Source organism: Lissotriton vulgaris, chromosome 1_1 (assembly GCF_964263255.1).
Source record: "Lissotriton vulgaris chromosome 1_1, aLisVul1.2, whole genome shotgun sequence".
Classification (NCBI taxonomy): Eukaryota; Metazoa; Chordata; class Amphibia; order Caudata; family Salamandridae; genus Lissotriton; species Lissotriton vulgaris.
In genome coordinates this window covers 1457773105-1457796321 of record NC_141685.1, presented here as the reverse complement: position 1 = coordinate 1457796321, position 23217 = coordinate 1457773105, and positions in this window count along the sequence as shown.

Genomic DNA, 23217 nt, shown 5'->3' with positions numbered 1-23217 from the left:
TTTCCCTCTCTCCCTCAGTCTCACTCATTCTAACCACCTCACTCCCTCTCAGTCACTTGCTCTCCCTCTCTTCCTCTCTCACTCTCTCTCTGTCTTTCCCTCACCCTTCCTGTCTTTCTCTTTCTGTTTCCTTCACTCTTACTTTATCCCTCAGTCCCCTTTCCTCTCTCTTAATCTCCTTCCTTCTCTCTCATTCCACTTTCGTCAGCCTCATACCCCTTCTCTCACTGTTACTGCCTTTCACTCACCCTCAGTACTTTTTCCTCACTCCCCTTCCCTCACTGCCCTTCCTTCACTCCTCTTTCCTCACTCCCTCACTCCATCTCACTTACTCCCCTTCGTTACCTCACTCCCCTACCCTCAGTCCCCTTGTTTCAGTCACTCTTTAACTCCCCTTTCCTTACTCAACATACTCCCTTTTCCATGAAGTGAGTTTTGAAAAGAACTGTTTTTTTGTCTTTTTGTTAATTTTTTTTTTAACAGTTTTTGATTTTTTTGTATTTTTTGTAAGAAAGCAATAAACTGGAAACGAAAAACTGCTCAACAGGAGCAAACCAAATATTAACAAAAAAAATTATCTTCAGGAGCATTGGTGCTGCCTAATCTTCATCTCGATAAGATTAGCGCTCTGCTCACCATAGCGGAGTATTTCATAACAAAAATTGCATTTGATATGAACATTAGCCAAAAGTGGCCGGACATCTAAAGATGATGTTGATAGCGATGCTGCTCCTGATGAGGTGCTGGGGACAGCAGCTGGAAGTTCACTTGCCAGGGCTCTTGTGGAAGCGCGTGCATAGTTGTTCTGATGCACCTTCTTGACATGCCGCATCATGGTGTGGATGCTGAATGAATATTTCTTTTTAGGGTCTCCCCTCGACAGCACACTTCCACAGATAGTGCATTCCACCTTTGGAGCATTGACTTTCTTTTGCCCCTCAGGATATTTGAAAAATTGCCAGATGAAGGACTCCTTTACCTTCTTGGCACGTGGCTGCTCTTCCATCAACTGATCATCAGAGTCTGAAGAATCCTGTGGCTGTTGTTCTGCCATTTTGATAGGAAAAGAGCTAGAACAAAGCTGAGATCCTTCTCTCAGGAAACCAAAATAGAAAGTGAGGGAAGTGGGTGGGGTTTTTCAAGATTCTGGAAAAGAAACTACTATAAACCAATCAAAAGTGTTGTTTTCATGTCACATGACTTTACGTGCGCGCAACGTGCGTGCACGCATGCGCGCACGTAGCGCGACCGTCGCATATAAATGACGTTGCTTGCACCCTTGAGGCAGTACTGAGTCAAAAACAATAGTGGAGAACGTGAAAAGGGGGCAGGGTAGAGCCTCCCTGACCCCCTCGTCCTTCTCAGGGGGTCTCTGAAGGACCCCGAAGGGCAAAAAAACCATTTTTTTTTAAACACAAGGTGCGCACACGTTGCGCGCAAGTTAAAAAAAATATATATCAGAAATTTGACTGTTTACATTTTGACTGAAGATGTAGACTATACTGTTTAACTTTATCCAAATCATAAAAACCAGTTGTACCATTCCATATTACAGGATACAGTCAATGTATTACAATATACAAAGGCAGTAAATATATAAAAAATATAAAAAACATTGAAAATTCACTGAAAAAACCATAGGTTTCACACACGTTATATTTAGGAATTAGCACTTAAAAAACATTGTAAAATCACTGAAAAAAACATAGATTTCACACATGTTATAGTTACGAATTAACATTGTAAAAAACCTAGAAATTCATGGAAAAACCATAGGTTTCACACACATCATAATTAGTAAATTATCATTTTAAAAATCTTGGAAAATCACTAAAAAAACATAAGTTCAACACACGATATAGTTAGGAATTAGCATTTAAAAAACCTTAGAAATTCACTGAAAAAAACCATAGGCTTCACACATGTTATAGTTAGGAATTAGCATTTAAAAATCCTTAGAAATTCACTGAAAAAACCATAGGTTTCACACACGTTATAGTTAGGAATTAGCATTTAAAAAACCTTAGAAATTCTTTGAAAAAACTATAGGTTTCACACATGTTATAGATAGCTGGACATTTCACTCATACAAAAACCTTTGAAATTCCCCCATTATAGTTGGTTCAGCTAACTATGACTCACGCGACCGCATTGCACTGCTGATGACACTGCACATTTGAGATGTCATGAGTGATGTCATGAGTGATGTCACTGACCATTTCATGAGTGATGTAATATGTGACGTCATCAGCAGTGCATTGCGGTTGCGTGAGTTATAGTTAGCTGAACTAACTATAACGGGGGAATTTCAAAGGTTTTGTATGAGTGAAATGTCCAGCTAACTATAACATGTGTGAAACCTATGGTTTTTTCAGTGAATATATATATATATATATATATATATATATATATATATATATATATATATATATATATATATATATATATATATATATATATATATATATATATATATATATATATGTATTACCTACTGGACGTCGCCTGTAGGTAGTTATAGTTAGGAGCTAGTTTCCATAGGAAGAACATTTTTTGTTTTGCTTCAAACTTTTACGTCGTTTGATGAATCTTTATGAAATTTTCCAAACTAATTCTTTGTTCATATCAGCATATCCTATGTTGAACATTTGGGGGTGATTCATCAAGGGCAGCTGAGAAAAAGGGGTCAAAGGGGTAAACTGAATTACCCCAAATGTGGCAGGGAGAAGGGTATAGGGAGTGCAAAGGTAAATAAATACGGTATTTGTACGTGCAAACTACTGACCCCTATGGGTGAGTAGAGCCGGTGATCAAAGCAAGAGCTTTGTGCTGCAAAGTGAGATGGTGTGGCCGCTGCGCCACAGCTGTATGGAAAATTCATTTTAGCGAGGGTCTGGGAGTTGCTGGTACCTGGCCCTAAAGTAGCGGGCCTAAGTTGTAAGTTATAGGGTGGCTCTAAAAAGGTCCCTTGTGTTCATTAGTTGGAGCTATATTTAAGTGCGGATGCACAGCTTCAAGTTATTCAGGAAAACTCGATTTCCCTGATCTGTGAAGTCTACTCCATCACTTCTGTAGATATCAGCCATATCAAAACCTATGTTGTTGTTGTAGATGGACCCCATTTTGTGGTCTCTGAGGTATGCAGACACAGCTTTGTTGACTTCCAATCTAAGGACAAAATTACTTTGACCATTTCCACTTCTGTCTTTGGCATATATTGGAATATACAAAGACAGTTTGAGGCAAAAGTAACATAAATTTTCCAAAGGTGTCCTTTATAAGCATTTCTAAACCTACCCCAGTTATTGTGCCTAGGTCGTTTCCACCACAGTACACAATCATGAGGTCAGGGTGATGGAGATGAAAACAGGTTTTAACCAAAGGCAACAATTGGTGCCCCTCCAATTTTCTCTGTGCATGCCATGTAATGTACACATTTGTAAACCTAGGTCTAAGTCAATATGTATCTGTTCTGTATACCCCTTGCAACAGAAAACAAAGCTATTTCCTACGATCCACACTAGCATTTGGAAGGTATGGAAAGATGTCTGTAGCTCATGCAGTTCCTTCGTAGAATAAGAGATATGCTTGAGGAGGGGGTACTATTTTTTTCACATACAAAACGATACCTGATTGGGAGATGAAAAGCATTGTTTTTTAAAAGTAGGGTGCACATTCATTTTGTGGAAAAGCATGTTTGTGATTGGTTAAAAAAAAGCAGTTTGAACGTGGAGTACAGATTATAGAATAACATTTGCTCAACTCAACCACACCTGCTACTTGCATTTTGAAGGCCCTGTTCGAACTTAAAACAATAATAAATTAGTAGAGAAAACTTTGGAAAACTTAAAAGAATCAAGGAAGTATTCTAATTTGTTCTTTACCTGCATTTAATGTGTGGAGGAACAAAATTATAGAAACAGCACTATGAAGAGGAAGAAGCAGGGAGTGGGGGGACGGGAGGAGATGAGTCTTGTGGCCCTCATGGGTATCCCTGTATCTTGCTAATTGACTCTATGGCACCTGTGGGTGTTCTGGTGTGGCTCTTGGCTGTGTTTCCTTTCATGCTGCAGGTAGTTGTTTTGCTGAACACCAGCAAAAAGCAGGTGTAAAATTCCTGGTGATAACGTGGGTTATCGCCGGAATGAATTTCACAATACAGTTGTGGAAGTTGTGATGCCATTTTTTCGTGTGCAGAACAATATACGAACTGGGCAGTGTATCCGGTCAAGATCCAGCACTTGACGCACTATTCCCAATCAATTTAATACAATAAGATTTCCTCATTGATTTTGTGTGTACACTGTTAGGACACTACCTCAGGGCAATTCAATACAGGATTTTAGTATTTTGAATGAATTGCAAAGGTGCATCTTGTGTCTTTTTGCACCGGACGGCTATTCATTACCAGCACTTTAATGCAACTAAAGTTGAGATAAATCTAACACAGCATTCAGAATTTGGTGCAAACTGCAGAGATCACCAGTGTTGCTGCGATAAGTGCTCCAAAATTTAACACCATGGTGGATACCAGCAAATAACAGTAATAAGAACATGAAAGAGTCACACAGCAGTTAAGAAAACAACAGAAAAGGTTAATGTTTTTTTTTGTCAAACTTTATTTTTTTCTTAACATATGTAAAATATTTTTAAATTGTATTTTTTATTATTATATATATAAAAATAAACCAATAAGCACAATTGGACAAACAAAATAGAAAAAAAAGGTGGACTATGGATGTCGACGACAGACCAAAAAAATAAAGTATAAAATAAGGACTAGTGTAATGCGCATATGAAAGAACTGAGAGAGAGAAACAGAAAAGGAAAAACAATCCAGAGAGAAAAAGAGAGGGAAGGAAAGAAAGAAAGTGAGAAAGGGAGAGAGAGATAGAAGGAAAGGAATGAAGAGAGTGAGAGAGAGAAGAGAGGAAAGTGAAAGAGAGAGAGAGAGAGAGAGAGAGAGAGAGAGCGAGAGAGAGAGAGAGAGAGAGAGAGAGAGAGAGAGAGAGAGACTGTCACCTCTGTGCATCCATGAGCAAATAATTGCCTGGTGCCAGCGGGCAGCAGTGGGTGGACTCCATGTGCCCATCAAAACCCCGCTGATCTCAGATGTGTTGCTAAATCCTGAGTCCTTAATGGCAGAGACCACATCAGATACTCCAGGGATCTCAGATGTGTTGCTGAGTCCTGAGTCCTGAATGGTGGAGACCACTACAGCTTCTCTGCGGCCCGGCAGATCTCACACATGTCGCTGAGTCCTGATTGTCAATGGCGGAGACCGGCTCAGGGTTTGGTGCTGTTAAGCCTGTGGAACTCACGTTGGTGCCTTGTGGGGTAGGCTCCTGATGGCCACAGGAGTTTGGGGTGGCACTAACCCTATGCATATGAAGTCCGCACCAAGGGGATGGTAAGCTGCTGACGGCCATACTGCTGAGTGTGCGACTAATCTTCTGCGCAACTTTTCATGGACTCTTTATGGTTGAGACCCGTGGAGTGTTCGCCTGCTAGTCATCACCGGCAATAAAGGATGTGACATTGTCAATCTATTATATTTGCGTGGTCACATGTCCTGTGCTGTATGTGCCGGATGGGTGTGGTGTGGTGTGTGTGCAAACCTGCCCTCAGGGAGTGGACATGAGATGTTGAGAACTAGACCACTGAACTGCACACCAACAGCGAGTATGCCTGTGACAGGTAGCTATGTTGATCGTAATCGGAGTGGCGTGGCGTGGCATATGACGGAACAGGACAGGGATAGACACAATGACATAGAAGGCTCGTAGTACTGCGTCTGGGAGTTGAGTGGACGGGCTGCAGCTGTCCCTCTGCAAGCCTGGGTGCGAACTGTTCATAACTCATAATACATAAGTATTGAAAAACCATTTTGTGATTCAGTCCGTCAGCTGGCATCTGTCCGAGTCATTTGTTAAATCATATCTGAGTTATTTCTTTGAGTGATACCCCTTTGACGCTCCCTCTCCCCACATTAGCAGCTAACGTACCTTCTTACCACATACTCCCAAGAACCTTCTTGGGCCCTGAAGTGTCCCGGTGCGGTTGGAGAAAGAAGAATCTTAGTCATGTAGAGATTTACATATACATTTTTTTATTTAAAGACCAGAACAACAAATAAGACTGAAGGGAGTCTGCTGCTATCGTTGGTGCCACAAAGTTGGGGTTACTTCCGTTCAGGACCCAGGACACAGTTACACATGTGGGATTGGTTTGTGTTAAGTGGGGTTAGTGGTACCAGAAGCATTGAGACTGTATGAGCCTGTGTTGATGGTTAATGTGGACGGGTTGCACTGGGAGCAATGCGTCTTGCCTACTGGACTGCGTCATGTGGAATCTGGACTGTATCTGAATTATGAGGCCTGCTGATCATAGTGTAGGTAAAATGTAGCGATGAGCAATGGCCCACAGCCATTTGCTTATGTTGGTGGCCCCACTGGCCTGCGAAGTGCAGGTTCAGTGGCACCACTTGTCGGCAGACTTCAATCTGTAAATACTCCTCACTAATTGAAGGGAGTGAGGTGCTGTGGTCGCTGCCACAAAGTTGGGGTCGCTGCAATTCAGGACTCAGGACACAGTTACACATGTGGGATCTGCTTGTGTTAAAGATGTTTAGTGGGATTACGTGTCGCCGGCCTTGCATATCGAAATACGCCTCACTGATCGAAAGGAGTGTGGTGCTGTGGTTTCTGCCATGGACTTGGGGTCAGTGCGATTCAGGACTCAGGACACAGTTACACATGTGGGATCGGCTTGTGTTAAAGAGAGTTAGTGGCACAACATGTCGCCGCTGTTGCATATGGAATAATGCCTCACTGATCAGATGGAGTCTGGTGCTGTGGTCGCTGCCACAGACTTGGGGTCACTGCTATTTAGGACTCACAGTTACATATGTGGGATCGGCTTGTGTTGAACAGAGTTAGTGGCAGCACGTGTCGGCAGCCTTCCATATGGCAATATGCCTCACTGATTGAAGGGAGTCTGCTGCTGTAGTTGTCTCACGGAGTTGGGATCACTGCTATTCAGGACTCAGGACACAGTTACACATGAGGGATCAGCTTGTGTTAAAGACGGGTAGTGGCACCATGTGTCGTCGGTCTTCCACAGTGTAGGTCAGTGGTAGCTGTGAGCAACGGCCCATAGCCATGTGCATATATTGTTGGCCTTCCATATGCAACTATCCTTCACTGATTGAAGGGAGTCTGGAACTGTGGACGCTGCCAAAAAGTTGGGGTCGCTGCCATTCAGGACTAAGGGGCATATTGCCAAGCAATAGCGATAATTATCGCTATTGCTTGGTTAGAGACAAAAATTTACCGCAGAGCTGGGGCGATTTTTATCGCAGATAAACCTTGGTATTACCAAGGTTTATCGCAAATGCGATAAAAATCGTCCGCAATGCATGAATATCGCTGAAAAGTCAGTGATATTCATGCATTACTGAGCTAATGCTCTTAGCCATGTTATCCACTTCCCATTGGATAACATGGATAAGAACTTCTCAGGGCAGGTGTTAGCTTTTGCAGAACTTCGCGCTTAGCGCGAATATCTCCAAAAGTTGGTAATAGGAGATAGCGATGTTAGCGACTGTTTCCAGTCGCTAACATCTTGGCACGCCCACTTTGCATGTCATTAGTGATAAATATCACTGACATGCAAAGTGGGGCCCAAGATGGTCGCTATCTCCTACTAGCTGTCGCTAACTGGTGTTAGCGACAGCTAGGTAATAAGGAGATAATTTTATCTCCGCTTTCTTGGCTTTTAAAGCCAAAAAAGCGGAGATAAACCCCCTTGATAATATGCCCCTAAGTAACCAGTTACACATGTGGGATTGGCTTGCGTTGAACAGGATTTGTTGGCACCACGTGTCACCGGTCTTCCACAGTGTACACCGGAGGCAGCGGTCAGCAAAGGCTCACAGGCAGGTGATGTTGACTTGAGCTGCACAGATTGGGAGCATTTGTCTTCTTAACCCATTATAGTCTCTTACACAATTTGCGGCGCAACTAATCTTGGATGGTGAACCGTGCAACCCCAGTGTAGGGCACAGGCAGCGGTCAGGATTGGGGCAGAGCCACGTAGCATTGAGTTGAGCTGCACAGTTAGTGGCACCTGGAGTACTCGGCGTGTGCGCACCCAGCGATGATGCGATTGTCCCGGCATGCCTCACTGGGAGCAATGTCTTGCCTTGATAAGGCCATGTGGTGAAGACTTATTGTGAGGTGAGTTAGTAGCACCTGAAGCACACAGCGTGTGTGCACCCAGCGATGATGCGTGGTCCCGGCAGGCCACACTGAGAGCAACGTGTCTTGTCAACTGCACTACGTCATCTGCAATCGTCACTATATCTATATTGTGAGCCCTGCTTTCCGCAGTGTAGATCGAAGGCCTTAGTTAGCATAGACATCAAGGAATGCTTTTTGTCACTTCTTCTTGACAAAATCCTGGGACCTAGAGTACAATTGTCTGTGCAATCGGTTGAATTCAAGTTGTGAACCCTGCTGTACGCAGTGTAGATCCAAGGCAGTAGTCGGTACAGACATAAGTCTGTGATGCTGTGCCACTGGGTTCGCAGGAGGCCTGTGTGGAGGTGGCCTTCGGTCGTGGTGGCAGCCACGTGCCAGGGTGAGGGTAGCCACTCTGTAGACTCATTAGTCTTCCCACAAAACAACCACACCCAGGGCCTGGCCTATGTATTCATACTCCTACCCTGGTGTAGTGTACGTTGGACTACCCCACTGCACTTCCACTAGCAGGGGGGGGACAATACAGCTACAGGACCGAGCTCTTCTCCGCTGCCTGAGGTAACATGGTTGCGTCTACTGTGCACTACACTACAAGTATCAGTAGTATATCTCCACATGGAGAGGTTTGTGCTTTGCATAGTGAAGTCTGTGCAGCACATCAGCATTACACTTGGCATTGTGTTAATTATTATTGACGGGTGACCTGCCTTCTTCATATACAGTTGGTTGCCACATCTCCCAACATTCAGCTATTGTGTGGCTGAGGGGCCATGGTATTTTTGGAAGGTCCATTGTTCTGTTTTGCGCTGCCTTGGTGGTAGTAGCGGGGGTGGTCTGGGGAGAGTTTCTGGTGGTGGTGGCGCTGGGTGTTGTGGTCTTGTCGGGTGTTGGAGGTGCATGATCAGTAGCTCTATCATGTGTTGGTCTTTAGATGTGGGTGTGAGTTGGGCCTAATTCACGCAGTAGATAGTTGACCTGCTTACACCAGTTAAAGGTTGATGTTGATTTGTTACTGATAAGTCAGCTTATCGTCTGCTTTTTGGATCGCATTGCAGATTTGGCTTGTTGTTGAAAATATGGGGAAGTGGTGTTTCTGTGTTTTGTTTGCACGGGAATGCCTACTATGCATATTAGCATTAGTTGTGGCTCTCGTTTGTGGCGATTTTGTTGGCGGAAGGTATCGATGGAAGAGTGGTGAGATTTGCAGTTTTCACCAGGTTGAGAATGGGATGATAATTAAAAAACACTGAAAAAAAAGATATGTTTAATGAACATAATAATTAGAAATTAGCTTTTAAAAAAGCTTTGAAATTAACTGAAAAAGTATAGGTTTCAGGAACGTTATAGTTAGAAAGTAGCATTTATAAAAACCTTTGAAATTCACAGAAAAAAAACATAGGTTTTACAGACTTTATAGTTAGGAATTAGCATTTAAACAACCATAGAAATTAATTGAAACGATCATAGGTTTCAGGGATGTTAAAGTTAGTTGGACATTTCACTCATACAAAACAATAGAAATTCCACTGTTATAGTTAGTTGAGCTAACTATAACTCGCGCCCCTACAGAGCACTGCTGATGACGTCACATATTACATTTCATGACATGGTCAGTGACATCACTGATGACATTACTGATGACATCTGAAATGACATCACTGATGACATCACTGATGACATCATCCAGTGACTATGTGTTTCTATAACATGCAAATATGTTTTATATATATATGCCAAGGTGTATTCAAGAATGAGTGGGTGTATAAGAGTCAGGATGCATGATTAAGTAGGTGTGTGACTGACAGTATAGATGAGTGATTCATTGTGTCTTACTTAATGCATGTGTTAGCGACTGATATAGACATTCACACACTTTAGGTTGTCAGATGGTGGGTAAGCGGTTGCAGGGTTTGGTTAGCAGCTAAATGAGGATATTTATGGGCTATTGATTGCTTTTCTGAGTACTGATAGCAGATAGCAAAACTCTTGGTAATTTACCGTAAAAAAAAAAGCAACTACTAATTTTTAATCTTCCTTGGGATCCCATCTCATGGGTGTATATTCAACGTTGGGGACTGTGGGTGGAGGCCCAATGTCCCATCAGTGCCAGTCAGCTCCCTGCGTCCTTCGGAAGCCATCATTACTTTTCCACACAGCGACCATCTAAGATGCTGCTCCCCGTGGGGAAAAGCATTCTGCTTTGCATTTTAAAAGAGAGAGTAGGTTTTCGTGTTCTCTCTTTCAAAATGCAAACCAAGTTTGCTAAGCAGGGCTGGAGCCTCAGCTCTCACCCTACCATAGCAAACAGCAGTGTTGAAAAACTCTTCCGGTAAGACAACTAAGGATTTTGAAGTCCATTATCGCCATTGTAGCTTTAGGTTGCTGCCTCTAAAGCAGCAACAATTTTAACGCCGTCCTTGTAAATATGCCCGTAGGTTTTGCAATGTCGACAATCCCGTCTTCCATTTAAATAGGCATGAAGTATTTAGTGACATACACACTGTGAATCGTGAAGCAACAGTGTCTGATTGTGATAGATAAAGAATTGGTCATTGTTGAGTACCGAGTAGGCAAATTGTACATGGGGTTTTGTAACGTCAGTGGCTATTCCTCGACCCCTCTCTTGCGGTTAATTCAAAGAGTTGTGTACTTCTTTTGCTCGTAATGTATATAGTGTTCTGTCATCTCAGTTTGCTTGCCCCTTTGTCATGTAGAGGATCCTGGGTAAATATGATGTCTTCTGAACAGCCAGTACCTTTCAACCCTACCCCAAACTGCTTACTGCCTGTTACCATAGTAACAGTTCATGGAACACATAACTGAGCACGCTGAGCACACTGGTCACAAGTTCACCACACAATGTTGCTAATTCAAACAGCAAGTGTGCTGGACTTGTAAAATGTTTCCATAGTAACCGTTATTCACAGCTACAGACTCTGGTAAAGAGCTGGCAAAAAGTTAGCTTCAGTATTATACTTCTTGTTATAAACATAATTTCTACTTTTGATTTTTAGATCTTCTATAAGCATATGATTATCACACTAAATGATAGTGAAATGTCAGAAAAAGAAGACGTATACACTCAGTTTATTTATTTTTTTAACTTTTATTAAAACCAAAATAAATAAATAGAAACGTAACTTTAACATAACAGTATAATGAACAAAATGTGAGATGGACTCCAATGGTAGGAGCGTAGGTAACCTGCAAAACAAAAATTAAAATAAGTCTTTAAAATTAGATCGATGTGTCTCAAGGAGGTAAAAGATCACAAATTAACACTTGGCAATATTGCTTATTCGCACATGTGCAGTGTGCCTGATACATACAACCCCTCTCATAGGCCCGTGCTGAAGAGGTGTCTGTAGGGAAGTGCCTGCTGGCTCAGAACTACAGTATGGTCCAGCAGGTCTTTAAAATGATTCAGAGATGAGACAGAATTAGGTGAGAGATTAAGTCATTATGCAGGACAATATTGTTTATTTGCAGCGCATTTAATTGGAGGCAATATGTATTTAGGCCGCTCTGATTACCTTTTGCAAACACTGTTTTCAGCAGAGCTCACAACTTGAATTCTGCTTTGGTTCTATACTGCGGACTGTATTAAATTTAGCCTTGATTTATTTATCTGCAGAGTGAACAGCAGCGTACATAACTTGAAAAAGAGAAAGAAAAACAATGTGTGAGAGAGGGAGAGAAAGAAAGAGAGAAAAAGTGACATTGAAAGTGTGAGAGAGAGAAAGTAATAGATGGAGCAGGAGAGCTAGTGTTGATACTGGAGAAAATCTTTGTAGCTCACATTTTTGCCTCCGGTGTGTGTCCAAGCACGTGCTGATTCATAGTGTACCCTCAAGTTTAGTAATAGCAGAGTACATACAACTGCACACGTATATTACGTCTTTATGCCTTTGGACACTCAGGATACTGTATTACATCAACTTCCACTGCAAGGAGGTGTCTGTGTGCTCTTTTTCTCTCAGACTACTATACCCATGCACTCATTACTGCGTACCCAGACTGTTGCACCCCATTGATTCCCAGTATCTGGAGGTGAGTGCTTTTTCTTGTGCACCCACACTGTTGAAACCTATCCTCTCCCATTGCCCGGAGGTAATTGTACATTTGTACGCATTCAAGTTGGTGCACACTATCCATTCTCTCCACCCACAGGTGACTTCTCGTTGCTTCGTGAACAAGATTCTTTGCCCACCTTGTGCAATTGGCGTGATTCAAAGAGGGTCCACCACATGTCGAAGCAGCCTTCTTATGCGTTTTTCCGATGGCCACGCATCATCACAGAATCCTCAAATGTTGATCTTTGGAGGTATTTGGGGGGGACACCAATTTGTGAAACACAACCTTTAGATAAAAAGTAAGATAAGATTGTGCGTCATTTGTTTATCAAAGAAGAGAGGAAGTGAGAGAGTGACTGAAAAGAATATTTGCAGCTCACCTTTCTGTCACCTGTGTGTCTTCCACCACATGCCGGGACATAGTGCACCCTGAAGCTCTGCATCTAAAAGATAGTAAAAGAAAAATGCTATGATTGGTAATTTTCACTATCTTAATGTGGAGTAGAATAATATCGCCCTTTCACACACCTTCCCTCCCGCATTAAAAATACAACTATTTGTACAGTTCTAACTTGTTTAATGGGCTTCGATTTATGAAGAATTAGTAGAGTAGTAATGTTTCCATCCGGTTTATGAAAACAAGTGGTGCCCAGTGATACACGTGGTTTCTATCATCACGAGCTACGGACTTTATAAAAACTTTTCTGCTATAGGAAAAAAAATACAAATGCAATAAGATACGGTATATAGAAGTGTGTACGCCTAAATCGCTGCGTCGCTTTTAAGTATCCAGTCTCATGCACCTCATCTACTCCCTCCGTTGCTCACCCAGGCCTCACTGCTCACCTTTTCGTGGACAGGGTACATTCTACATCATCCAGTCCTGCTCTGCCACCAGGAAGTCTCACATTTGGCGCTGAGTCTTGATATCACTATGGCAAAAACATACTCGTGCACCCATCATCATCGCATGTTCCTCACCGGCTCAGTCCTTGTGGTACCACTAACTCAGTGACCAAAGAGGCCACGCACGTGGTGGTGGGCCTTCTGTTCGGTAGTTCGGGCCCACATGAGGCGTCTGAACCACCAGGACGGGCCATTACAGCGCTTACGATGGGAGCAACTCTAAAATGGTGTAGAGCACGTGTGGCCCGTCTTTTTTATTGGTAGGTTCACGTGTGTTGTGAGCATGTGCTGGATGGGTGTGGTTTAACTAAGAAATCACTAGAAATGGAAATCTGGGCTATGTAGCGTTGTTGTGTTTTCCTGTAAGCGGAGTTGGCTGGCCTGACGTATGCCAGTGTTGCGTGAGGCTGTGAACGATGACTCCAGAGCTATGGGCGTGGTTCCATTGTGAACTATATGAGAAATCAACTGATCTGGGTGTTCGTGTTGTAGTACTGCCATCACCTGGGTCTTAAACGCATATGTGTCATTATGTCTGTAAAGTCCAACAACATGCCCAACATGGAATGTATGGGGTATCACTGACCCCATATTCATCCATAGATGCACACATAAAAGATGGTGGACATGACGGATTTTTGAGAATATGAATGTTTGTTGTACATTCAGTGGAGTGTTGTAGCTGTGGTAATACAGGGCTGATGAAAGCTTTAGGTGGCACTTTTTGGCACATGAAGGTCAGCTAATATATATATATGTATGTGGTATTTCGGATATAATGTCGAACTTGGCTGCTGGAAATCAGTGTTTGAGGCTCAGAGTCGCATCCACATCCTGTTATGATACAGAAATGATGTAATCTACGCATGCCTGAAAATGTACTGTAAATACGGTGCTCATGTAAATTGCTGATATCGTTTTGGGTCAACTACACAATATATAATTATGCTAAAAAATAAATAAAAAAATCGAGTAATAGCACACACTAATAAATTCACTATACACTTTGTTTGCAGTATTTTAAGTTCAAATAAAAATTTTTATTAGGGTAAACAGAATTGTCATTACAAAAAGTAAAATGCAATACATCAGTAGCGAGAGGAATAATAAGCTAGGATAACATTATTAAAGTACATCAAAAATAAAAAGCGAAGGGGAGAAAGAGGAGAAGGGTAATCAAACTTCCTGGACTGAAGTTGAAATGAATGTTCACATTATTGATTTACTATTAGCTGTTGCGTTTCAACAGATTACTGTTAACTGGAAGAATTCTAAGGATATTACGTTTAAAGCTTGGTGGTTCAATGTATGTTTTAATCATAGATTGGATACTGCATTTATTTATCCCGTCACCCTAGCCCCGAAAAGACATGCGTTGTGGCTTCCTGTTACCCTTTACTTGGATGTTTGCGCCAAACGCTCATCTCACCTTCCCCCATCGCAGCAAGAGGTCTTGAAACCCCCATGAATTGCCTTTTGTTCCCTCTCTTTATTTAACACTTAGTTTTCAGCTTATATTTGCATTGTCTCCTGAAGACCAAAGCCTCATCGAGTATATACCTTGTTTGCAGTATTTTAATGATCCAGTTTGTACATTAGTATTTGTAGAATAAGCGAGAGAAAGTTATATAATCAAAGCTTTTATTACTGGCAGAGGTAAGATGGTTGCATACGCTGTTTTTTACAGCACAATATACTGTGGTAGGGCACAAGAGCAGCATTTTACAATCATAATAAATACACAGACACAGATAGATAGTTGAAGTACGGGAACCTATGATATTCAATCATAATTGGTTTTTTGACTTCTGCTGTGCAAAGGCCGGAGCACTACATGTGAAATAATACACAGAAGATGTTATCGTAAAGGGTTCATGAGTTGTGGTGCACTAAGGTAGGGTCGGTTTGTGTGGAGCCTGCGATGACGCATGGTTCAGGGAGACCGCACTGGTAAGAATGCTTTTGACTACTGAATTTTCCCTTAATAAGGGCACATGGCGATTATTTATGGTGCACTGAGTTAGTGGTACATCTGGTGCTCAGCGTGTGCGCACTCTGCGATGATGCGTGGTTCGAGCAGTCTGCACTGGAAGCATTGTCTGTTGCCTACTGGACTGCATATCTGTAATCAGGATTGAAATAAAAGATGAATCTTGTATCGAATACATTGTCGAAATATGTATGTTTTAGGGACATTATAGTTCAAATTGTGACCTGTGCTGTGCGCAGTGTAGACTTTGCACTTGCAGGGTGATTTTTGTTATTCAACTAAACTAGAACTGATATAAAAGAAGTTTTTGAAGGAAGGATACTAAAGGGATATTGTGTAGGTTTGAGTGACGTTATACTTTGTTTGGTACTGCACACTGCAAATAATGAATCATCAGTCTATTTAATTGTGAGCTCTGATGACCGCAGTGTAGGCAGGAGGCAGCGGTAAGCAAGAACCCAAGGCCACGTGGGGTTGAGTAGAACGGCACAGTATTGGTAATTTAGGGTGTGTGCAGCCAGCGATGATGAGTGGTGCACTGAGTTAGTGGCACCTAAAACAACAAGGTTCTGTGGAGCCTGCAATGACGCGTGGTCCGGGAAGGCCGTAATGATAGTAATGTTTTTTGTCTTGTGAATTCTGCCTTAGTAAGGCCACGTGGCGTGTTTTTTGGCGCATTGAGTTAGTAGTACCTTTGGCGCTTAGCATGCACGAACCCTGCGATGACGCGTGGTTGGGGGGGAGGCACAGTAATTGGAATAATGTCTTGTATCGATTGAATTCTGCATGAATTCCATTTAAAAGTGATAGTGTGCCTCATTGCTGACATAAAACTGTTCACTCTTATGGTTTATGATTTATGGTGCACTGAGTCAATAGTATCTTTGGCGCTGAGCTTGTACGTACCCTGCGATAATGCGTGGTCCAGGGGGGCCGCGTTCGGACCAATGTCTTTTGTCTGTTGAATTCCGCCTGAATACGGCCATGTGGCGATGAATTATGGTGGACTGAGTTAGTAGTATTTTAGGCACTGAGCGTGTACGTAACCTGCGATGATGTGTGGTCCAGGCAGGCCGCACTGGGAGCAATTTTTTTGCCTATTGACTTCTGCATTATTAAGGCCACAGGGAGATGACGTTTGGTGCAGTGAGTTAGTGGTACCTAAAGAACTCAGCGTGTGCACATCCTGCGATGATTCATGGTTTGGGTGGGTCGCACTGGTGCAATGTCTCTTTCTTACTTGAATGTGTCATGTGCAATCACCATTCTACGTGAACATTTGTCGCATCCTTTAACAAAATCTGAGGACATAGAATACAACTGTCTCTGCCTTAAATAAATCAAGACTAAATTCAATGCTGTCTGTAGTGTAAATGCAAAACTGGTATCAAGTTGTAAAATCTGCTGTCCACAGTGTAGATCGAAGGCAGTAGTCAGTACAGACATTGAGGAATGTTTTTTGCACATCCTTTAACAAAATTTGAGGACTTAGAGTACAATTGTCTCTGCATTACATAAATCAAGGCTAACTTCAATACTGCCCGTAGTGTAGATCTAAAGCTGAATTCAAGTTGTGAACCCTGCTGTCCACAGTGTAGATCGAAGGCAGTAGTCAATACAGACATAAGTCTGCGGTGCTGTAGCGCTGAGTTCGAAATAGGCCTGTTTCGAGGAGGCACATGGTCATGGCAGCAGCCACTTGGCAGAGTGAGGAACTTCGCTGTGCCAGAGTCTTTCCTCTTTGCAGAAGTGAACCACGCCCAAGGTGTAGCCTAATTGTTTATACTTTTACACTGGAGTTGTATACTTTGGACCAGCCCACTCTTCTGCTTCAAGGGGCGGGGGAGACAACACAGCTACATGACCGAGATATTCCTCAGAGTCTGGGATAATAAGGTTGCGTCCTCTGTTCAGTACACTACACGAATCAATAGTATATCTACACACAGGAAAAGTTTTTGGTTTGTATAGTGAGTTATGTATAGCATTTCACTGGTAGTCTTGGCATTGTGTAAATTATTGTCGATGTACGTGTTTCCTCCCTTATACATAGTTAGTTGCCACATATCTGAACATTGAGCTAGTGTGCTGTTGAGGGGATATATTTTTTTGGGAAGGTCCATTGTCCTGTTTTGTGCTGCCTCTAAGGTAGTAGAGGGTGAGGGGCTAGGAGGGGTGGTTGTAGTGCTGGTGGCACTGGGTGTTGTGATTTTGTTGGAAGTGCATAATTCGTACTTCTATCACATATTCGTCTTTAAATATGGGTGTGAGTTGGATGTAATTCACGCAGTACATAGTCAACGTCCTTACACTAGTTAAATGTTGATATTATTTTGTTAGTGGTAAATGGAACTATCGCCTCTTTTATTAGATAGCATTGTAGATTTAGTTTGTTGTTGAAAGTATGGGGAAGTGGGTTTTTTTTTTCAACAGGAACACGTAGTTTGTATATTATTAATATTAGTTGTGGTTCTGGTTTGTAACGATTTTCTTGGAGGAAGGAATCAATTGAAGAATTGGTAATATTTGCAGTTTTTACTAGGTTGAGAACGGGATGCTTATTAAAAAAGATAGAAAAAAAACAGATATTCCTAATGAACATTACAATTAGGAATTTTCATTTAAAAAACCTTTGAAATTCGCTGAAAAAAGCATAGGTTTCAGGCAGGTTATTTTTAGGAATTATCATTTAAAAGGGGTGTTATAGTTAGCTGGACATTTCACTCGTACAAAGCCATTGAAATTCCTCCGTTATAGTTAATTATACTAACTGTAACTCTCGTGCCCGCAATCCACTGGTGATGATGTTACATATTACATCATTCATGACATGGTCAGTGACATCACTGATGACATCTCAAATTACATCACTAATGACATCACTGATGACATCATCCAGTGAATGTGGTTTGGTTTGTTATTTAAATATGTATTATATCTATAGCAATCTCCATTTAAGAATCAGTGGGTATATACCTATCTTGATGGAGGATTTAGTAGCAATGTGATTGGCTGTTTACTTGACTAATTTATAGTGTCTAACTAAATATATTGTTTAGTGACTAAACTGTGTGAAAATCTGTATTACTTTGTCAGGTGTTGTGTAAACTACTGCACCAGTTGGTTACTAGCTTTGTGAAAGTCTATATTAGTTAGTGATTAGTTAACTGACTATTTGTATGAGAGAGTGAATGTGTGTGTGGTTCGGTGGGGGATCTGTGACTGTCCAAAGATATGTGAATAGTTAATTCAGTAGGTATATGACTTTAAGACTACATGTTATAATAGTTGTTTGGATGAGTGAATATCGTTATGGGTGTGGTGATGAGCAAATATATTATAGTTAGAAATTAGCATTTAAAATACCTCAGAAATTCCCTGAAAGAACCACACGTTTCATGGACGTCATAGTTAAAGAGAAATTTGGTCGATATAGTTAGTTGTGCTAACTATAACTCATGCCCCCTCAATGCACTGCTGATGACGTCACATATTACATCACTCATGACATGGTCAGTGACTTCACTGATGACATCACTGATGACATCTCAAATGACATCATCAATGTGATCACCTGATGCACCTCCTCACACCCTAAAATACAGACTACCATTCCCAAAACCATAGACACACCAATACTAGCACAGCTACAATAATCTGTGCACTATGCATGCAGACTTCTAACCGCCTACATAATATTGATACGCTCTTTTAAATACCCAGGGAGAGGCACGAGCGCTACCCGGCCACGCCGCAACCAAGCCGGGTCCATTAAATCAACCTCGCGTCTCCCGCTTCGCGGGAGACGCAGCGCCAGGAGCAGCAATCAGCAGGAGAACACCGGGGTGAGCGCAAGAGGCACGAGCGCTACCCGGCCACGCCCCCACCAAGCCGGGGCCTATAGCCCCTTAAGTGCTTCGAACGTTCGGCGGCCGATGGCACCACTACCTTGGGAGTGCTGCCGTCGGCCGTTGAACGTTCCAACTGCACCTGCGCAATGGAACGTCCAGCACTGGAGCTGGACGTTCCATAGCTGCTAAGGTGTTAAATCAACCTCGCGTCTCCAGCGCCAGGAGCAGCAATCAGCAGGAGAACACCGGGGTGTGCGCGAGAGGCACGAGCGCTACCCGGTCACACCCCCACCAAGCTGGGCCCTTTAAATCAACCACACGTCTCCCGCTTCGTGGGAGACGCAGCGCCAGGAGCAGTAATCAGCAGGAGAACACCGGGGTGAGCACGAGAGGCACGAGCGCTACCCGGCCACGCCCCCACCATGCCGGGCCCTTTAAATCAACCTCGCGTCTTCCGCTTCGCGGGAGACGCAGAGCCAGGAGCAACAATCAGCAGGAGAACACCGGGGTGAGCGCGAGAGGCACGAGCGCTACCCGGCCATGCCCCCACCAAGCCGGGCCCTTTAAATCAACCTCGCGTCTCCCGCTTTGTGGGAGACGCAGCGCCAGGAGCAGCAATCAGCAGGAGAACACTGGGGTGTGCGCGGGAGGCACGAGCGCTACCCGGCGATGCCCCCACCATGCCGGGCCCTTTAAATCAACCTCGCGTCTCCCGCTTCGCGGGAGACGCAGCGCCAGGAGCAGTAATCAGCAGGAGAACACCGGGGTGAGCGCGAGAGGCACGAGCGCTACCCGGCCACACCCCCACCAAGCCGGGCCCTTTAAATCAACCTTGCGTCTCCCACTTCGCGGGAGACACAGCGCCAGGAGCAGCAATCAGCAGGAGGACACCGGGGTGAGCGCGAGAGGCACGAGCGCTACCTGGCCACGCCCCCACCAAGCCGGGCCCTTTAAATCAACCTCGAGTCTCCCACTTTGCGGGAGACGCAGCGCCAGGAGCAGCAATCAGCAGGAGAACACCGGGGTGAGTGCGAGAGGCACGAGTACTACCCAGCCACGCCCCCACCAAGCCGGGCCCTTTAAATCAACCTTGTGTCTCCCGCTTCGCGGGAGACGCAGCGCCAGGAGCAGCAATCAGCAAGAGAACACCGGGGTGAGCGCGAGAGGCACGAGCGCTACCCGGCCACGCCTCCACCAAACCGGATATTACCAGCACAAGGTTCCGGCCCGCGGGACACGCGCGGACGGTGCCGGGCTAAGCCCGGGCAAAGGGCGGGCCATTTTTGGCCATCCGGGGCCGGAGGAGGCCGGGCTGTGCCACATCCCTAACAACTATCTAACTAGAACATATCCATCATCAATACTGTAAGTGGAACTTCTTGGGATTTTGTTGATATTCTAGCGGAAGTTTCTATAGGCTCATGGGAAAACGTAAAGCAATGGAGGGGGGGAACGGATCTGGTAATCCCTCGAAGCTTCGTAAGGGGAAGAAAACATTAAAAAAGACAAATCAATCAGTCGGAAACAATGCAATGGACCGCGTTGAAGTTCTTGTGGATGAGTGCAGGGATATTCTTGAGACTAATCAAGGAGGTACGAGTGACATTGCCCCGAGCCCAAAGGGATGGGTTCCCTCAAAGCAAGTAAATGACCCCGCTGCACTCCCAACAACAATCCCAGAAATGTTTAAGGCCAAAAGAAAACGCAAGGAAAGCATGAATAACCTATCTGGGGATTGTTTAACTCCATCTGTCGAGACTCTCAATAATGATGATTTACCTATCCACCTTGACCCCGAGAGCATAAACCAGCCGCTGCCACCCGTCTCGCAAGTACTTCTTGGCAACAGGTTTGCGGTACTGGCCGAAATCCACAATGAGCCCTCTGTCCCTTCAATCACTGATAATACCAGGGTCAAGGCATCACCCGTGGAAGTTGGTGCACTGACCAATCTGGTAATACTTTTACGGGATGAAATAGAGTCTCTGAGGGCTTTGGTCATTAGCTTAACTTCTATTGTCAACGACAAATGTGAGGGGGTAACTAGATTAACATCCAATGATACATCTGCTGCGTGAAATTTTTTCCCTACAAAAACCCACTATGCAATTAAAGTACCCCTAGCTAAAAGCTTGAATAAGCGTAGTGACCAGAATACGGGAAAAGTCGCTGGTTTGAGTACTGGCCCGCCACTCCCGAAAGACAGGAAGGAAGGGTTTTCAACCCAACCCTGGGGAAGAGAGGGCAGTAGACAAGAGGCAAGGGAAAAACGCTTGGTCTAGCTAGTCAGCAAGCAAAACCATTAGGGGTGGTTGTAGGCCCGACAAACGTTGAGGACAACAACCCCCGGAACAGGAGAAATTTGCTCTCTAATAAAGTTTACTATAAAAAGAACACAATATATATGACCAATGTTCCCAAACAATGTTCCCAAACAGAAGCTGGGCGCGCGTCCTCCATTCAGCTTGTGTGGCCCACTTTGTTCGCATTCTATCTCACAGCGCCAAGACGCCCTTGGGCATTCGCGCGCTCTACAAATAGATAAATCAAATCAAATCAAATCAAAACTAAGGCCTTCGAAGTTGGGTAACAGCGAGTGCCAAGACTCTCTAGCTAACAAGGCTATCCACTGGCTACGCTATGTCAGAGGATGCCGCTCGGTAATCAGGGAGGATATCTTAGAGGCAAAAAGGTTAAGTTCCCCTAATTTCTCATGTGACTCTATAGAGTTAACTCTGAAATCTGCATTCCTTTCTGAAAACCTATTTACATTGGATTTTAGATCCAGTGCCCCGTCTCAATCACAGATCCAATTAAGGAAAACCTGTCCCCATATTTTGTCTCCAATTCCAAATACCGTAGGAAAAGTAAATGAATGGAATTGTTCGGGGTTAGACAACAATGATTGACAAACAGCGGTACCACTGTTGTCAGACAGCGGATATCTGGTGGTACCGAATGGTGGGGATTGTATGGAGGTCCCAGTAATTACAGAGGCTGCAGGGATTGCATTGCGGGATGTTACCTCTCCACTGAGCTTTATTTCAGAGAGTGATACCACGAATAGGGCTGGTTCTAAAACCAATTCTCATCTACAGATGCCAAGTGTATCCGATCAAGGCCAGTCCACATTTACCCTTATAACTATTACATCTAAATCCCTTGGTGGCAATAAGGAGGCTATGGGGAGGTTGGTCTCATGGAACATTGCAGGGTTGCGTTCCAAACAAGACTCTCAGGATTGGGTAAGCTTTGTTAATGGTTTCGATATGTGCATGTTTCAGATTCACATGGTTATGTGAACCATCTTTTGTCCAGGGATATCTAAATTATTCTGTGCCTGCATCCAAGGGTGCAAAGGGAAGACCGATGGGTGGTTTAACCATTTGGGTCTGCCAGAGTCTTCCGTTAACTATCAAGGTCATAGATACCAGAAACAGAGACATACAACTCATCAGAGTAGACTCAGGTATTTTGGGTCATCTTGATATCTACAATGTTTATGCTAGGGGTAGCAGGGGTTTTTAGGTCAGAGGTTTTAGCGGCCTTGGGTTCCCTCCTTGACACCCACTCCCAAGAAAACAATGTTGTGATTACTGGTGACCTAAACCGAACCTTTGAACTCTTGTCAATCGACGATGATTTCCTTGGGGATGAAGAAGATAGGCAATGAGGAGTTCCTAAATTAGAGTTTAAATCAGTTTCCCATTGGTCTGAGGATGTCATCTGTCTGAATGCTATTTGTTATGAAAAGGGTCTGAGAGCAATAAATGGGAGGACTCTGAGTGATAAGGTTGGGTCCTGTACATTTGACAATGGGAGGCACAGAAGTAGAATTGACTATGTTATATTTAGTCTAAAGATATGGTCCCTGGTTTGTGACATGGAGGTCAAGTGGCGAAATGAGAGCGCCCACAACCCACTGTGTGTAGAGCACAAATGGTGGACTTCTACCAATGTGGTCTCTAACACTGAGGGCGCTCTTCCGTCTCCGATTGTCCCTTCAAACGATATGCGCAGGTTAAGATGGGCTCATGTTGTGACTAATCAACAGGCTATTGCTAGCATTAACTTTGAAGCCAACAAAGCAATATTGGCCATTGAACAAAATAATTTGTCCAATCCAGGCTCAAACA